Source organism: Anopheles arabiensis, chromosome 3 (genome assembly GCF_016920715.1).
Source record: "Anopheles arabiensis isolate DONGOLA chromosome 3, AaraD3, whole genome shotgun sequence".
Lineage (NCBI taxonomy): Eukaryota > Metazoa > Arthropoda > Insecta > Diptera > Culicidae > Anopheles > Anopheles arabiensis.
This window is the reverse complement of record NC_053518.1, coordinates 10,603,353-10,622,537: the sequence shown is the minus strand read 5'-3', so window position 1 is coordinate 10,622,537 and position 19,185 is coordinate 10,603,353. Positions and strand designations below refer to the sequence as shown.

General features: G+C 45.7%; 1 protein-coding gene across 8 annotated transcripts in view; it reads right to left on the bottom strand.

The window, feature by feature from the left end:
* LOC120904801 (transient receptor potential-gamma protein) overlaps nucleotides 1-19,185 on the bottom strand; it is a 75,985-nt gene that overhangs the window by 39,287 nt on the left and 17,513 nt on the right. For 6 of the 8 annotated variants that reach the window (XM_040315157.1, XM_040315155.1, XM_040315164.1 and 3 more), the window contains exon 2: nucleotides 1,289-1,602. The gene's annotated coding sequence lies outside the window, so the exon portion shown is untranslated. Of the gene's footprint in view, nucleotides 1-1,288; nucleotides 1,603-3,041; nucleotides 3,269-5,152; nucleotides 5,304-19,185 lie in introns of those variants that run through there. The other 2 variants (XM_040315160.1, XM_040315162.1) reach the window with 2 other exon arrangements.

Sequence of the window (19,185 nt, the reverse complement as noted above, 5' to 3'; positions counted from 1 at the left end):
ATCGTAACCTGCAGCACCGGCCACAGCGAAGAAGTTGGTCGAGCATAAAGCTTCCCCCAAACACCATCTCCTACAAAAACACACACTCACACACACACAGACCCCTTTCTAAACGAACTTCGTAACTCGAGCACACTTCGCTGAAAGCGAGCGAAAAAGCTCCAAAAGCGCTACCACCAAAAGGATACGCTGCTGCTTCATATTATCAACCCCATCAGCAGCATCTTTTCGAGAAACTGTGCACTCACTCCCCCCATTGCAAGTGGTACTACGCTGCTCGAAATGCAATTCATTACGTAAACTCTCATCCGTCTCAAGCCAGGCACCGTATTCGCAAGGTTCAAGTTGCCCAGTATGTTGCAACGCAATGCTGCTTCCAGCTCCACCGTACGGGCTGTGCTTCAGGTTGTTTAGTACGTGTTGTTACCGAATATATTGCACGGTGTGTGCATCCCCAGATGTGAGTGTGCGGACAATGCCCAAAGCTGGCAGGTATTATTCGAGTTTAAACACTTAAACATTGCCACAGGGCTCACACTGGAAGGTGAGAATATGGTAGGGCTACACAGCAGCCCACAAACACACACTGCCCGGAGGCGAGAGAAAGAAGATACATTGCAGGTGTGAACGAGTCCACCGCTAGCTTATTCTTCGCATGGAAGTGGATTGACATTTCCCTTGGAGCGTTCTCAACCTGTCAAAATTGATCCCTTCCTGTGTGTTCCGATGCAGCTTTTGTGTGCGCTTACCCATGTACCCAACACAGCTCGCAGTACAATTTCAATCACTAGGAAAGGAAGCAGCCTCTGTAGTGGTCCCTGTGCCATCCCTGAAGAGGGACTGTTTCTGTATCGTCCATTTGTGCAGAACGGTGTGGCCCATTATTCGACTACAAACAGTGCTGCAACAACCCGGCAAGCTGTGAAATGCCCCACCGGGCAACAACGGGTGTCCTGCGGGACAAAACACCACAACCATAGCTACCATGGGCTCCCGTATACAGGAGTGTGCACAGCCTGCTTAGCTGCAATAATGTGTTCAGCTCATTCGGTGTGTTCCTGTGCTCCGTGTGTTGTGTGGGTACTCCGACAGGTGCTCCGACAAGCACGATGGACATCCCTCGAGCGTCTGTTAACAATTGAATTACTGCTTGGAAATCCACCCACTCCGTGTCGGTTGGTGGTTTCGCTTCTTCTCGCCAGCTCAACAGCACTCATATCGCACTCCCCGCTTCCCCGGCAAAGGTGTCAAACGGGAGCTTTGCGCCCGTAGTATCGTCGCCACTTACCTTAACCTTACGTCCACGGCGTGCCGCTATGGACCGTGACTGGCGCCGTATCGCCTCCAGTAGTGCCGCCTGCTGTGAAACGCTTTCAGCACACGAAAAACAGCATCCACTCGTCCAGTGGCTGACAGCGCGCCGTTATTCGCCCTCCTTTTTCCTTCCTCACACGGTTCGGATTTAAGCTGCAACCCTCACGTACTTACACACACACACAAACACATGTACAAAACACTCCACAAACACACATACACTACACACTTTTTGGTACGTGTCCAAACGGATCTCACTTTCTACGAGTGCGGCCGGTGTCTGTCTACCTGTAACGATATGCGAGCGACGGCGTGACGACTTTTGCGCTTCACCCGGCGACGTTCTTTGCGTAACCTTCTGTCACCGGAGCGTGCAGTGCACGTGTGGATTAGAAAGGTAGACCCAAACCAAATATGCTTTCATTGCTGCTTACAAGACACAGAACACACGATTTGAACAGGGGATAATATGCAGATTCGCGGGAAAGAAGTATCAGCAACCCAAGTCAGCTCAACATCAGCGAAGCTCAATGTGAAATTTATTTCACCAACACGAACCTTAACCTTGAGCAACGGCTTACTGACTGGGCTGGGCACAAACCGCGGCAAGTGATCGTAAGCTGATTGGGGTAATCTTCTCACCCCCACGGGAGATTAAAAAACCGGTTTTAAGGGCTACATGTCTGTGGCTGAATGTGGAAGCTTTTTTATTCCCTGAGGCCTTGATGTTTAGGCTTTTTCATTTTTCTAAGGATTTTCTAAGGGTCGTAGGGCAACTGTTATCAGTGACAAAAAAGAATACAAATATTGGTATGACAGCTTGCAATCTAAAGGCATTATTGAAATAACAAGCTTCAAAGGAAATATGGGGCTTGTCACAAAATGTTGCAAATTAAGGCGCTTTATCACAGCCAATTATTTAAAGTTTTTTTTTCTTATTTGTTCTAAAGTGTTCTACTTAGAATAACATTTGGGGTGGTAAAAATGTTATTCTAAGTAAAACACTTTAGAACACAAAATCGTCTATAATTCTTCAATGTCTCATATCAATTGATTAGAAAGGTGAAAGGAAACAGCTACAAAACGTCAACTATTCTTTTGATTCCTTTACGATTTCCGTAACGATGTTGATAAACCTTATTATGGCGAGCTTTTTTCTTCCTTCCAACCTCGCCCAATTCTTAGCTACACAAAAAGCGCTTGCTTAAATTAATCAACGCAAGCAATGAAATTGCCCAAAGCTCTCTTAAATTCGTTACTTCTTCTTTGATGTAGACGACGCGCAACGGTCAGTTGCAGTTGTCGGGGGAGAGGTTTGTGTTTGTGCTACCATTCCTTACATCCAACCAGAAAGATCATCCTTTTTTCTCTCTCTCTCGTCCCATTTGCCCATTGGTTGGTTTAAAAAAACACTCCAAAAAATGTTTCTTTGCCGCCTGGTTTGCTGCCCGAGGAAATCCAATTTGGTCAAAAATTTAGAAACATTCCTTTCAACTTTCAACAGCCCGCACACGCTGTCCGAGACGCTGGCCTCGGCCCCGGTTGGTTGGCCCATTATTCAATCATAAACTCATTTTCAACGTTGCCTTCTCTTTCTTGCTGCTTTTTCTGTGGAATACTTGCTTATGTCCCTTTCTTTGCTACACCTTTTCGTTATCGTCTTGTAGAAGTAAAGGATAGACACACGCACACACACACTCGTTCGTTGGATATTCATTTTTCCTCACCGTGATAATGAATTTCTCGTCACAGCGTCAAGAGCAGCGTTGACGAATTTCCCGCTTTTGCTACAATTTTGATACGAATCACATCACAACTTCTTTTCCCTCTAAACGAATGTTTGATTGCGTGTGTGTGTGTTTGAAATGCCACTAAAATGTCCAGCACATCGCATCCATCCAAATCCCAACCAACAGCATTCCCGCCGGACCGCCAGAGTGTGTGTTAAGATGAGCTGAAATGGAAGAAAGAAAAAGTGAAACACATTATGAGCGAGAAAGAGGCGAAAAAACTAAGCGTAAACAACAAACAACAATTAGAACAATAGGGACCTGGGGTACGCACTACGTTCCCTCATTCCCGCTTTACCCGTTCTCCCCAGTAAACGTACAGGCCCTCCTACCTAAACAACAATGGCTAAATAATGTGCAAAAAGGGCCGGGGACGAGGATCGAGCGGCAACACTTTTCTGCCGTTTTGCCACTCGTTAGCGATGCTTTTGTTGCGAGTGAATGTGTTTTTCCTACATTTCTGCGCTCGCTTTTGTTTTGCTAACTGTTTTTTTGTCTTACGGCTGCCCATTCCCACAACCCATCATTCCCGACGTCATTTCCCGGCCGTTTTGTCAGCTGGCTTCTTGCTGGAGAGTGCAACATTTGTTTGATATATTGTTTGCAAGCGCCAGCTGATACAAATGCGCTCCCCAGAAACAAAAAGTACAGTCTCGCGATTACTTTAAGGCTGTAGCTGCGGGCATTGACTTTTTTTGTGGGGCTTAGGAAGCTTAGGAAAAAGCTCACAATGTGTGTGATTCGGTTATTATGATTGTTTCATGCGCTTTTTACAGCACACATTTCAGCAGCTACGTGCAGCGGATACCTCACTAAAAACAGCTTTAATTTGGATCAATTTGTCAGTCAAATTAACAGATCAAAACGACGCACTGCTTTACTCCTCATAAACCAATTGGAAAACAAACCAAATTTTGCGCTGTTTATTCTAGTTAGAAGCTCCTCCCCGAAGGGCAAATGTTATTAAAATTATTAAAATTGCACCTCCAAACACCTCCACCACAAAAATGTAGCAAAAGTTTAATGACTTACTGTACACGTTTGCGGCAAAGTTTTATCACGCCTTTGCACGACGATATAATTAACAGAAACTTTAAAGCGCTTTCGTATGGCCTCTGCTCTTCCCAGGGATGCCTGCCAACAATTTTATCAAACTTGGAGCACACACACACACAGAGGACTCGTCAGCCGCTTGTGGTTTCCGAGAGTTTTCGGGTGGGCCAAGTTTAATGGCCAATCAGCGCACGACCATGGGAAATAGGATGATGATGATGATGATGGCGCTTTAACGCCGTGTTGGAAAACAACCAGATTATCTTGTTCCTATGGCTATGGGGCCCCCCACCCACTCACACCCATCCCATCCCTTCCTTCCGCATCCGCAAGTACCGCAAGAGCAAACGAATCATTTTTCCAAGACGACACCCAACTTGCGGCCGTTTATCTGCGAAAGCCACAAATTGCTCCGGTGAGTGACGTTAGCTAAAACAACGCTCCACTGCCGCCACCTTCATCATTAGCCCGGTCCCGGCTGGGGCCACTTGCACAAGCTGCTGCCGCAATTCTTCCGAATCCACAGCAACCGACTTATCGCGCGGTTGCTTTGTAAAGCGGTGGGGGGGCTCACAAAAAATGGCTCGAGAATTGTGGTCTCCCTTTTCTTTTTTGCCCGGTTCGGGTTGGGTCATTCACGGGCAGTACTACTTACCGAAAAGTGTTTCCAGAAAGTTGCAAAAAGCAAGATAACCCTGCCAGCCCAACACCACCAAGGGTCACTGACACGGCCCACCGCTTCCGGGTTGAATTGTATCTTGACAGTTTACACTGCCGGAAACACGAGCTGTCATAATTCAAGCTGACTTTTGACACTTTTGCTCGACAATCGACCAACTGGTAGCTGGTTGGTTGATGTTTCACCCTCCATTTCGTGTTTATGTTTCATCACATCATTTTTAATATCCGAAAATGTTTTTCTTCCTCAAAATACACACGCCTGCATCTTAACCACGAGCTCATAAAAGATTTAAAAATAAAAACAAAACCCATACTAAATTATTCCATCTTCAAAAAACACACAACACATCACACGGGCATAACACACGGGCCCCGTTGTAATAATTTCACTTTGAACACACGGATGTAACTATTCGGATAGGGAGGGGAGGAGGGGAGGAGAGTTTGTGTGCCGGGTCGTATAAAAACAACAACCGATTCAATAACGCCCCAACCGGATTGCAAACCTGTGTAACACTGGAGGCACCTTCTAAAAATACTACATCCGTAACCGACGGCTTACACACGGCGGCCATAACACGTGCCCCATGCACACCACATTGCCATCAAAGCGAACCCGCCCGACAGTGAGCGGAAAAACGGATGATAAATTAATCATCGTGCAGTGGTGCATTATGGGAGATAAAAGTGAGCCGCACCCCAGCGTCGTTCGTGTGCCGATCCGGTTAATTATTCCCGCCAGTGAATGTAAATGTAAACGCGGAAGATTGGTGGTTCCGGGCAAAGGGGCTTCAGCTGTGTGATGCAATACCTCCACCGATGCATTCAGCTTGCAAGAGATCTGTGCCGATCTGTGTCAATGTGGAAACGATTGAAGTAGGCATTGATTTGTCGGTTGCATTGAAAACGACGATGGTGCAACTGTTTCTTTGCCCTTTGCCGACATTTACAAAGCAATTGCACAACAGCGTACAAACGAATTTAATGTTTACATGGGTTTAGAAAACGACATAATCTTTATCGGGTAGGTTAGACCCTTTTTAAAAGCACAACTTTAACATCCTCATTGGCATTGTACGCGGAAGCCAAAAGGGATAAAAAGCACTAAAACACTAAAACAAAGTAAGCTTACCCATATCAAGGGCAAAGCACGAACTCCCTAGTCTACTTGGCACTCAAATAAAAAGTCCTTCCCTTTTCCCCTGCAGCACATCGTCGCCTACTTTGCTGGCTTTCGATTCCGTAAGCAAACTATTTCCTTTCAAACATTCTTTCGCTCGCTCTCTCTCTTTTTCGCTCCCGGAGGAGCAAACTTTCTACCTGCACGTCTACTATCCAGTGTTTCCTGCCTTCTTTTAGTTGGGCAGGACACACCGGCGTCTTCCTGACTTCCGACCCATTGACCATCGGCAATCCTCCTTCCGTCCCCTCGTTCAGTAAGGATGCTTTGCTACTTCTAATTACACGACTAATCCTGTAAAAGCTCCCGAAACCGCCCCAATGGCCATGCATAATTCCACCGTGGGATCGTCTATCGTCTGGGGAGTTGCGAAACCAAAATTCCAACCCTGCACGGCAAAGCATCCAAATAATTTGTTATTCAGCACGGTCGGTAGTGTGCTTTCACCACCAACCACCATCACTACTGCCACCACTCGGGACAGGTAAAAGCAATCCCGACTGTAAAGCATACGGTACGGCACTCGCTACACCAGGTTAGCCAGTTCCGGGTGTGGATGTGGTGGTCCGACAAACTCTCCGGAGAGACTACAAACTTTAAGGGCGTAGAAGGCATTTCCTTGCATAAGGTTCGAACCGCCGGTCTTGTAAGGTAGCCCATATCCCATAAGACCGGAAGCCGGGACGTGCAGCGCCAACGGAAGACTAAAATTATGCCACCGGGAAATGAGCGTCAATGGTTCCCCTCCGTGTCTTCTACCCTTGTGGTATATTCCAGCGATGCCGAGCTCATAATGGACATGGGTTTAAATTATGTATGTTTACGGCGTCTTCAATCGGGGGGTGGGGTCGTGCTCTTCCCCATTGCCGTACTCATTTTTACAACCCCAAACGAGTCGATTTCTCAATTTGTCCTCCGATTTAGCTTAGTCCCGTGGAGTAACTCGTCGCGGAAAGTTATGACAACTTTGCAATATTTCTTCCACGGCCAAACTCTGCCCACGACAGAACGTGCCCAACTTTCTGTCACCTTACCGGTACCGGGGTTCGTTCGTGCTGATTTTTATTTTTCTCCCGTATTTCAGTTTGCCATTTCTATAATCACAGACAATTTACAACGCACAAGTTGGTGGAGTTGTGGCAATAAAATGCTGTAAAATATAATCAACTGAATCAGGGGTGAACAACTCGGTGTTTTGTAAAGATCATGAAGGATTTTTTTTAAATATATAAGCTTTTTGGGGACATCACTCTCCAAAATTTAAGATCTTTAATCTTCTAATAAACTATAGTATTAAGTGATAGTGATTTAATGGGTTTCTTAAGTAAAATAATACTTTTGAAAATTTAAAAATCTATCATAATCAATAGGAACGGAATAAAAACTCAAAATTCAATTCGAATTCAATTTTCATAAAAAGTACATCAGTCGATTTATCTTCTTTAATCCGAAAACACAAAAATATCCCAAAATAGAACGATGGTTGTACACCCCTGCCCGTAACGCCAGGAGCCCTGCCAAGCGCAACCGCCATTCAGCGCAGCGCATTACTTCTTATCCACTTATCGGGATTCAGTTCGATGCGAACTTTAACCATTGCGAAGGTAATCGATCGAGTCCGTTCCAAACTTCTACCCTCCCCCTCAACAAACATCCACACACACACAACGGTGATGGAATTTTGTTTCAATGAAAGAATTTTACAGCAGTGGAAAGAAAAGTCCTTCAATTCTCCCTCCCTCTACCAAAAGCACCACTCACGGACAAGAAACTTTCGCCGCACAGCGTAGATCTCATTAAAGTTTTTCCTTTCCCGAAATGTTAACATCATCGTTCGAGTGGAAAGCACCGAGTGGCAAACGGACGGACCGACGAACGGACGGACGGTTGGGATAGAGGCTCGTCTTAGTTAAGCTTCCCTCGGGTGGAAAATTGAAAATTATCATTAACACCCTCATCGCCTTACGCCCGCTGTGTGCAGCGCTATGGCTGTGCAGCGAACCACTCAGCATCATCCACCCGTCGTGCTTTGATAGGAATGCCGCCTTGTGCCTTGTGTGCCCATTAATGGGTACGAAATGAAGGTACGCTATCGAAACACGGTAACCAATGGCAACGACTTGGTGACGTACAACGGGGCTACAATCTACCCGAGCCACGCTGGAATGTGTTAATTAATATTGTAATCAAAATTAAATTTATGAACCGATTCTGTAACCTTTGCCTTCACTCACCCTCTCTTTATTGTGCTTTTATACCTTCAAAGCCAAGCGAAGAAGATTCCTTCCAGCAGTTCGAACCTCCTCGTTTAGTGCGAAGAATGGTCTCAGAAACATGCGGTTTCGGTGTGCTCCAATCCAATCGGGAAAGGATGCTCGGCAAGCAGGTTTCCTCCTGAGGTTTCGTATCCCATTAAAATGCTATCATACTCGGTGTGGTTTTTGGCCTCAAACAGAAAGCTCCTCATCTTGAGCAACTTGTGGGAAAATGAATGGCAAATTGAATGGATATTGTTGGCCGGATGTTTTACGGTGTCCGTGTGGCTTTTTTCCCCCTTCGGTATCTTCCTTTCCCTGCAAGGTTGGTTTCGTTTTTTTTTTATTGCATCTCATCACTAAACCTAATGACATTGAGCCCAAGCAAAGCCTCCTGACAAGCAACACTTGTCTCAAGTCCCCCACACAAAGCACTGCAATGTGTCAACCTGGCAGGAAGTGTGCACGCTCCGTGACCATGTGGAGCCGCATTTATTGAGGGAATTTTCGCCCAAAAGCTCTCTCAATCAGTATAAAAATTTCCACCTTCCACGGTGCTACCGGTACGTGGTTTTGTTACAGGCCTGCAGTCCTACTTCAACACCAGGATCCGTTGATAATATATTAAGCTTCACGTACCGATGCCAAGATACAAACATTTATTGCCTCGTAAATGCTTCCTGCTACGGGCAAACCTTGCCCTCGGCACATGAATTTATGAGCCCCGGACACCACCAGTGGATCAGCTGGAGGAAGTAAGTGCGAAAAAACAAGATCCTGTCCTCTGCGAAGAGCTTTTGCCGAGTCCATCTGTAGGCTTCTGATCACACAATCGCACGGTATCAGTGAAGGTAACACACTATCCTCCAGCGTTGAACAGTTGGGTCAGATTGAAGTTGGAGCTTGAAGGAGCGTCCGGGCTGAGTAGTAGAGGTGGTTGAAAAATTGTTACATTATTCTATTTATACATATTCCAACAAGCCCCACCAGCATGGTTCCGTCATGGTCGACCGCAGTGTCCAGCATCACTTCAATTCTAACGAGCAGATGATCATGACGGACCCGGTATCGTATATCCTTGCGGCCGGAGGCGTACAAAACTGTGAGTCTTGCCCCACCGTCCAACCTCAAACCTCACTCCGAACCGAGGAAAATACCTACTCGGCTTAATTTATAGACAAATAAATAGCCCCGATAGCCACACCTCAACCTGCTCCAACACCGGGACAGAGCACCAGTGCACCGTGGTAAAAGTTCGGAATGTTACGAGTATCTTTTACATAGCCCATCACGACCCAACCTGTGGCCATTCTTGGGCGGGAATGGGGAAGTTCTGTCCAATATTACTTTTCCTTACCCGTAGGTTTCCATTACGACAAACAAGACTGATTGTGGTATTCTTTATTGGACTGGATTTATACGCTCCAAGATGAACCAGGAAGCTATTCCGTCCTTTACCCATCGACTCGGTGGACTGTGTGGACTGTATGAAAAATTTATTTTACGCTCCACTGACCCATCAAATTGGGACAAAATGGTTTTGAACTGCTGCTGGTTGTGCTGTGGATGCTTCAAGTTCACGAAAAACTTTTGCTCAAATTGCCCGTTTCCCACTAAAGGGGAGCTTTTTTGGGTTGTAAAAGTTGCGTTTGTAGTGTTCTGCAAAGCGAATTATTGTTTCAACACTTCCAAAGCGTACAAAACGATCGCCTGTTTTTATGGGACACTTCAGAGTCTGTTTGTGAATAGTTTCATCGTGACAATCACATCCCGCAATGTGATTAATGTGTGTACAAAGGAGGGCGTTCGCTGTCTGTAGAGTAATGATCCTCACTTCCCAAAACCTCTCTCCGTACCTCAAAAAACATTAAATTGGCAAAAGCTTCCCTCCTGCCCAGCTAGTTTGCGTGTTGCCGGTGCTTTAACACGGCCGTTGCTCACGCTAGGAAATGGCCAATAATCCATTTCACCACTCCCGAACGACCCCACAAAAGATGAATGAGTGGTCAAGGCCCGTGGTAAAGTAGCTCCCAATTATACACACACATACACACACACCGAACGCCTGGCCCCTGGCTGAACGAGAAAAAAACGAGGAAAAAGGCAACAACACAGCGAGATTGTTTCCTTTCCATCCATTACCATCCAGCTCTCATCCTCGCTATCCCGTAGGGGCAATGGACGAGAATGATTTCTGTACTTTCGGTGAAAGCTCTTCGTTTTTTCCTCTCATTTTTTTGTGATGCTTTACATCCACCTTTATCATTCTTCGAAAAAAGCCCTCGCGGTCGGTGGCTCGAAATATCTCATCGAACACGGAAGGGATGGGAGGCAAACACGGGCACAAAATCCGACCGATGGCAAGGTTTCTTCTTTTCTTTTTTTTGCGCTGATACATCTAAGCCTGTTTGTTGTTATGCTGTAAACTTTTTCACCTCAAACCACTTGAGAGGATGGGCAAAAAAAAATCCCTCATCCTTCGCCCTCACACTGACCACAATAAAGCTCACGCAAACGGCACCGTAAAGGCACTCGGCAACAAACCGGGAGGAAGCGAATGGAGAAAAAATCTCCCCCCAAGGGACCAATTGTGTGTGTGTGTGTGTGTGTGTGTGTGTGTGTGTGTGTTTGGTGTGGACCAAGAGAGAAATGAAATTTTTATCCCTCCGATTTTCTATCGTCCATCTTTATGTTTTTTCTCTCCAATTTTTCTATTCTTTTTTTCGGTCGGTTTAAGTCGCTGGACGCTGCCCATTAACGCGTCGCTTATCCGGCCTTATTTTGTAGCGAGATCGTCCCGTTTTTAGGGCAAAATTGTATCCATCCTTATTGTAGCTTTTAAAGCCCATTGACGTGGAGACGTGAAAGGAACGATGAGTGACAACGTCTAGCGTCTTTCAGGCAGATCTTTCAAAATGACAAAGCCATCAGCGGGCTGTAAATAATGTGAGCAGCCGATGGCGTATCGTTATTTTAAAGCACGGGCGAAGGGACATTAGGACAAAAGCTTCTTTAATGTCCGCTCTCAACGCGTGACTGTGACGCGGGGCAGGAAATGGCCATTCCACCCCCCAGCAGCAGCACCTGGGAACCCTTGCCAGCTGTCTGCGTCGACGAACGCAGGTAACGCAAGAGAAAGCCACCATGGTAGAACGGCCAACGTAAAACGACCATATTCCACCAAACAAACTAAGAGCAGCCACTTCCGCTTCACTTCACCGACCCCAAGTGACTGTTCCCTGTGGTGGGTGTGGTTGTGTGCGGATTGTGTGGTAAGCGGCCGGTTCCCACACACACACCAACCGGTCCAACAGTGGCCACGGGCGGATAAAGCATTCCGGCAAACAACACCAGCAACCAGAGTACGGCAGAGTTTTAAATTGGAAAAGTTAGCCGAAACCGAATGAACGGCCTGAACGGCCTGAATCACCTTTTCCCGTGGTGAGGCGTTGGGTGAAATACGCATTTAACCGTAGCTGGAATGCTTTTACTGCCCCAAGGGAAACAACACTCTATCATACGCTGTTCCACTAACATTATGCCATCGTTTTTCGAACGTTTTACAAGCGTTTAAGTGTGTGTGCCACTTGCAAAGCAAGCGACAGTTGACAGATCTCACCACACACCCACATTCAGGCATGGAAAGAATCAATTATGTGTGGCGTTTATTACGTGCGGTCGAGCGGAAGCTGTCATCATCATGGTGAGACTGCGAATGGAACGGAAGAAAGCACGCCTGCGACTGCGACAGAAAGACGCAAGAGCCTTTTCCTTTTAAAAGCCCCCAACGGCTACGAATGAGAGCTGGATGGAAGAATGTGTGTTCGTTTCCAGTGCTCCCCTCTTCAGCTTCTTACCTTCTTTACCAGCCAATTGCGCTTCTCAGCTTTCCTGGGAACTCGAACCAGAAGCGAACGCAGCCAAACAGCATACCACACAGCCTACGGCCAATCGAAGCGACAGTGAACCCTTGAAAGCGAGAGTACGCCACAATAGCGCCATCTCCTGACAATGCCACCGAGGAGCGTGCGAGTGTGTGTGTGTGTTCTAATCCCTTCCTTACACTCGGTTTGCTTTCCCCATTGCCCGTAGGGCGAAATGAATGCATGCATGAGAGTTTTGACTGTTGCGGTTTTACTGTCAGTCGGCGATCGTACGTCGTTCCCGCTACGTCAATGGAGGAAACACAGCTCCCATTGTAGGGAGCGAAAAGGGACCTAGGGCCTTCATCAATGGAGTGCTATCTTACGAGAGCACGGGAAGTATGTACAGTATGTGTAGAAAGTGTTCCTATCGTACACCCGCGCTGAATGAAACGATCCAGACGGATCGAACGGTTCAATTACACCAGCCGAACGGGAAGTCAACTAGGCTAGCGAACCGCCTGGGCGAGAGAGCGTGTATGTATGAGAAGCTTTCTTGGTACCGGTCCCCATAGATGACAGTTGACTTTAATTGTGTCTAATAGGGTATGGTTTTGGGGAAGAAGCCGCCAGGTCGAAACAATGAGCTGCTAATGAAAGTGTCGATCGATTTCGTTGCATGCTCGCTGTGTGTGTGTGTGGCTTTTGATAGCGAGGGGCGAAAGCATACGATGTACCATTGTTCCCATTTGGGTTAAAGGGGATGAGATTGCATGTGAATAGTCGGTTGGCTCGTATCCGTATGCTTTGTTGACAGGCTCAAAGGGATGTAAAGATTGCCTTTGGGTTATTTATAGGATATTGGGTCATTAATCAATAATATCAACTGAACGGGTCAGAATAGAAAACAGTTCATTTTATGTGAGTTATCAATGATGTTGATGGTTAGCTTTTCACTAAAATTAACATTTTTTAAATTATTTGAGTTGATAAAAGAAAAATTTATGTGCTTCTTTACCAATATTCAAGCTTTTATTAATCATTGCCGTAATTAGTCGTGACATTTTTTAAACGTATAAAGAGTTTTAAAAGAGTTACGCCTAAAAGTATGCTTCAAATGTTACAAAACATGCTGGAAAACGCCTGACCTCAGACAGGTTTGATTAGATGTAATCAAAATATTTGTAATTGAGCTCAACGTCTTATCTTTCGAGCGTTTCTTACATCAAACACTGCCCTGTTTTTATGTGGATGTAACAACTTGACCTACAATAACACTCAAATAGTAATAATATGTTAACAACCTTCTTCATATTCCAATCAACGTTTCATCACCACCGCAACCATCCGCTGGGCAAGTAAACAGTCAGTTTATTTTCACTTCCACCTTTTGCACCTTACGAGATCCATCATCTTCACAACTTCCCTCCGCTGCGGCGTGTTAAAACTTCCCGCAGCATAAAACAGCTTCCACCCTGACAGATCGCTGTTTTCGTGGTTGAGTTGGTGGTTTAACTGTTTATTTTAATTTGCCTCTTTCTTCCTCTCCCCCCCCCCTGCCCTGCAACCCACAACTTCATCCCCCCTGCATCGTCGCTGATTGATCGAACGTAATCGATTTCCATCATCACCGGTCGTCGATCGTCTGCCAAAACAGCTCACAGTGATTCAGGAAGCGAGATTGCTAGGAGGGGGGTGGAAAGAGAAATCTTGTGGAAAATCGTGCCAATGATGAAGACATATACTCCCACGGGTACACACATGCACACCCATAATCTCTACACAAACGCTACGATTGATCGTGCTCATGTGTGGTGAAAAATTCATACACTACCAACGATCACGTAGACGAGCTTCAATTTTCCCGTTGCTGAACCACCGCTTTACAACACACACACACACACACACCCTTCACCACGCTTCACTTTCATCTTACGCACCGACAGCAGCAGCAGCATCACGCGTCCGTGTAGATGATTGCAATTTTTACGTTATTTTCTTTTGCTGCTCCATCCACCTTGAACCGGTTTTTTTTTGGAGGTCATTGCTTCAACCCCGAGCATTGCGCACCCTTTGCCAATCGGTTCCTTTGCTCATCGATAATGTTTACGTTACACCGCTTGTGCTTCAACGTACACGCCACATCACACACGAGACCTCATCCCGCTTCGTACGTGCGCAACATAGCCGTAAAAATAACAATAACCATGATGAAAGTAAACAAATTGCCTCTCACCCTTTACAGCATGCCCCGTGCACGTTGCGTATTGCGCTCTCTCCCTTCTAACACTTACGTCTTGTGTACCATCGTCTCTGTGTGCGTGCGCCCTTTTAACGTTCCCATTTAGATGTTGCTGGCCAAACGTTTCGCACACAAGCTTTATGCATTTCCATTGGTTCAGTCTCGCCCGTGCTCGTCGTCTCGATTATTTGATGTCCGACGCGTGGATAAGTTGTTTATGCTTGTTTTCAGCGTCTCTTCTGTCAGCGAACGTCCAAATTTGGTCGAATAGTAGGGGACACGTGTCTAGCAAACATTTTGTGAGCACTTTTGGTTTGCGGCAGAAGTGTCAAACACAGGGTGATAATATTTGGAGAATAATACACAGAGACTCGATATACATCGTGGAATATGATGTTATATAGTTTTGAAGTAAATAAGAAGATTGATATGCGATTTTTTATACAACATTCTCTCAACTAAACCCATCAGTTTGACACCACTGCCTTTCCACCCTTTATTATTCTTCCATTTAACGGTTCTGTACACGTTCGGCATATTTTTATTAAACCACGTTCACGCTTGTAAGCTGTGTACATATTTATTTAACGCTTCTGCTCACCAACAGTACCCATTCGAACATGATTGCTCCGTACCATTAAGGTCAATTTCAAGTTTCCCGGTGACATTCGACAATATCTTTCCACAGCCCAAAACCTGTTAAAAGCAATCATTTCAACAACGATTTCACCGCGCCATGAACCGTTTTATGCCAAAGTTGTGCCCTCGTATCTTGCCCCGAGAAAAGTTCCTTGGCTTCTAGATACTTTTACAACAATGATCGTTTTTATTGGTCTCATTGGCTTGGTGTAGGCTTTTATTTCCCTCTCTCAACTCAACCCCTTTCGGCAGTAATGGCAGTTTATTCCTTCTTCTTTGCGTAACACAATACTTTCGACTGCTTTTCAATTGTTTGACACTAAACAAACCACAGTAGGCCCACACCGTTCGAGTGGTTGTGAGAAGGGGAGTGAGAAATTAAATATTAGCCAACGGTTAGCAAACACAAAGCAAAAGCAAACAAGCATTAGAGAAGGGCACCGAAAGGCCGAGGCGTGAAATAAGGAAATACAATATGAAGCGATTGTTTTTCCACTTTTTGTCAACTGACCCCAAAAACAAGAACAAAAGAAAGGATAAGTGAATAAACAATTTTAGCAAGCATCATTCCATAGATGTCCAAACTTCTCTGGATGAAAGCTTTTAAGAATTTGGGCAATAATGGGCCTTAAAGGAGACAATTCTGCCTCACCATGGGTAAACACCAGCGTGACAAGTTTGTATTGTACGTATTTTTGTTTTTACCATACTTTCATGGTTCGTTTCAGTTTATTTAAGCTCGAGGATAAGAGACTCGTAGGAAGGAGAAATAAGAAAGCATGAACGAGGAATAACATGTGCGCGTCGAACCGTTTTATTAGCTTTTCTATGTGAATCGTTTTACCACCTCCAGCAAAGGCTATTTTTCTTCTTCGTATGAGCTATTTCTTTCATGCTACGCTCTCGCTCTTTATCTCTCTTTCATTCTCCATGGTCCATGGCTTCTCCACAGCACGATGATAAATTCTTTCGATTCCACCAAGCCCAAAGCTACCAGGCGTCTCCATCAGTCGCTCGGTCGTGTGTCTGCACGCATGCAAGACTGTCGCAATACGTACGTACTTGCCCAAATCAAACTTCCATCACAAACTTATTCTAATTTGTACGTGACTATGTGTGTGTGTTATACTTTTGCATTGTTTGAGTGTCGTACTCAATAACATTATTCAACAATAACAACTGTTGGGGAGAAAACACAAGCGCAAAAAGGACGTTTTCATACAAAATCACGCCTCTGAACACACGCCACGCCATCTCACCTCGAAGACAAACAGTGGTGCAGGCAAATTGGAAAACTTTGCATTGCGAAATTGGAAGAAGAAACAACACACACACACACACGCACATACACAATCACATCGCAACCCGCATTGGCAACGCGCACGGAAAAACGCACCCGCGCGGAACCATCCTCCGCGGTGGAATGCATTGAAGCAAGCGCTATTTGCTGTTTGCCGTCGATCGTGCAATGGGGTTTGTAATGTGTTTGCCGTATGTACTTGTGAAATGAACAGTCTCGAACGAGGAGTACACGTGCCCAGTGGGAAGAATTACATTCCCCTTTGCACTTTGCACAAACTTTCGTGCAGGAATTTCAATCTCGGTAACTGTTCTGTTGAAAGACATTTCAGTGTAATGATGGTTGGGAAATTACACGCGCTTGTCTCGATCGATGGAAAACTTTACAACAGCCAGCATCTTCCCGCTAAGCAAAAGGGCCAACGGGAAAGAAGCCGATAATGTAGATGAACAAGCACGAGCCTTCATTGAAACGTCGTTTGTAAGCTCGCAATGCTTGCCTGCCAGTGCCTGTCTGCCAGCCTGTCGCTACCGAGAAGATGCCCGAGATAGCAAGACACGTTATCCTAAATACGTATGTATGTGTGTGTGACAGAGAGAAAGAGAGAGTGAGAGTAGCGCTGTAGCCGGAAAACCGTATCGATGTAAATTCTCATCATCCAGCGTGAAAGTGTCGGGCTTAGCACAGCTTCACCCACCAACCCGGCCCATGCGGTCCCGGATGCTGTATGTACATAAAAGGGGTAAAACTTTATCCTGCTTAGTGGGTTGCTCACTTTTCGGCTTTTCCTGCATCCATGTCGGTGCTTCCATGCGGTGCGGTAATTAATTTGAAGTAACGCGGTACGAACACCTTTTCAACCTTGAGCTCGGGCGCCGGGACAAAAACGCTCCTCGCACAAGGAGAAGCAGTGAGTGAGTGAGTGAGTGAGTGGGTCGCCATGATTGCATGTAATTAAAGTTTGCGAATCGATTTCTCACCTCACATGTAGGTGCGGGAGAAAGGCTAAACACATTGGCGAGATTTAGAGGAGTTGATGACTGCCAATCCGTCAGCTCGGTTCGCTAGATTGGTCTAATTAAGTGCACATTCATGATGAGTGCAATTTACTGTTTTCGTGTGCTGGTGGAATACCCAACTTAAGCGAAATTTATCGACTGAGTTTTATAACACTTTTATAGATATGGGTTTATACTATTGTTCTAATAAAAGTGTTCTAAAACTACTATTAAATATTTATTAATTACAAACACATCAACGTTTTAATTTTAATCAATACAAAGACTGAACCTTTTGCGGGCTCCTTTCTTTGTATCCATTTCATTTAAGCTCAACGTCCGTTACATGACAGCACTGAAACGGCTACTTTCCCATGATCCACTTCATAAAATCGCCTTCAATAGGCTCGTTACGATATTGAAACTAAAATCAGCACAATGTTCATCCGCAGTACGTCAATACGTCCCATTCCACTCTTTTCACCTACACTATCAATCCTCGTCCCGATCATGTCAGCAGCCGATGTAATCCGTCCAGGCTCCCTTGACCTGAATGATCCTGCTACTGACAGCCGCATCATCCCGGCCCGTAAGCCATCCCCGGGATGATGAGTGCCGAGCGCCGACAACACTAACAAACTGAGCAAACAATTTAGTCTCCCGGGGCTCACCCCGACATGCCCGAGGATAGAACATAACCCTCATCATTGTCACTCTCAGCTGCTGCTGCTGCTGCTACTGCTACAGTAGTGTTGATGACGACAGTTGCCAAGTGGGGGAGACAAAAAACCCCCCAAAAAGAATCGTGAGAATGGCAATCAAGCCATGGTCACTGAAAAAAAAACACACCAACCAACGTGAGCGTTTGTGCAGAAACGCCTGCCCTGGAAGGCTGAAGGAACGAGCCGGCACACTTATGCAATCAACCACTCCCAGCGATCCTCACTCCCACCGAGGAGAAGAAAAAACAACCGCAACGAAAAGCTTATCATACACAAACTACGTGACATCTGTTATTCTGTCTGTGTGTGTGTGTGTGTGTGTGTGTTTGTGTGTGTGTGTGTGTGTGTGTGTGTGTGGAATGTTTTTTGCTTCTTCTCATTTTGGACGTTTTTACTGCGAAGAGTTGTTTGCGTCCAGAAATTTGCATCAGATGCTGCAAAATATGAACCATCATTAGCGCCAGCGCTCTTCAATGCTTCGGGCCCAGCTGTTCGGGGCACCGAACGAATATTTCTCCCACTTCTCAATCCCTCCCTGATCCACTGCTTGCTGGCACGACATCTCGGCGCAAGATAAGTGTTTGCTCGTTTAAATTCGATCACTTTCGCTTCATCGGAAAGGGATCAACTTCTATCGACACACTCGTCGGGTACTCGGGTCGCCACGTTGGCTGACAGTGATGGAGCAAATCCTGTTGGCTCGAGTGAGAATCCGTGTTTTTGTGTGTGTGTGTGTGTGTGTGCGTGTCTGCCTACTTGACATTAATGATGTACCAGGCCTCGTACGGATACTTAAAGTTCGAACAAGAAGGCCAGGCACAAACAGAGGTATTTGATTTTTCCACTCCTTTTTTTCCGGTTTCGGATGTTTTCCGCAAGCAACGTACAATTTATGAGCATGTCTTAAACCTCACATCTACCAACTGCGCGATATAAATAGTAATTTTTCTTCGAGCGGAATCTACGCTTCCCGGACTCGCGCAAACACCCGGGGCTTCGCGTAATAAGCGAAGCGATGAAGACCATTTGCCCCAGCCGTACGCTGGAAACCGTTTTGCGAATGAAACGGTTCAGGCGAAACTCTTTTCTATCGTAACCAGGGATAAAATAACATTCATCCTTCCCCCTGCCTTCACAATTTGCCTCGA